Genomic DNA, 481 nt, shown 5'->3' with positions numbered 1-481 from the left:
GCCGAACTAGAGGCAAAGGAAGTGTCTCGTGGGAGCATGGATTCCCTCAGGACAGACCTTCCTACAGAAGTCGCCAGAGAAAGAAGGAAGAAGAGGCACACCGGCTCCAGAGGTTGGAGGAAGCGGTGCGTGAAGCACAGGAGCGGGAAAAAAACCTTGAAGCGAGAATGCAGGAGGAAATCAAAAGGCAAGTGCAAATAGCAGTGAGTGCAAGCAAGCAGGCATCAGAGCCAGGAATCAACATTAGCCAATCTGTTCAGTTGAAAAGCAGCTGCGCTTCCACGGAGATACCAAATCAAGGGGACACAGGACTGCGCTTCCCTGTGGATGACGTCACTGAACCTTGTACAACGTGTGAGCTACACATTCCGAAGGAGAATTCCACAATCAAGGTGGCTATCGGTCTTGTTAATCCTATCGACCGAACCAAGACACCAAGGATTCATGGGAATATAATCCAAGAAGGATATGCCACCATCTC

This window comes from Miscanthus floridulus, chromosome 3 (genome assembly GCF_019320115.1).
Source record: "Miscanthus floridulus cultivar M001 chromosome 3, ASM1932011v1, whole genome shotgun sequence".
In the NCBI taxonomy this organism is placed as follows: Eukaryota; Viridiplantae; Streptophyta; class Magnoliopsida; order Poales; family Poaceae; genus Miscanthus; species Miscanthus floridulus.
Note: the sequence above shows the minus strand (reverse complement) of the source record.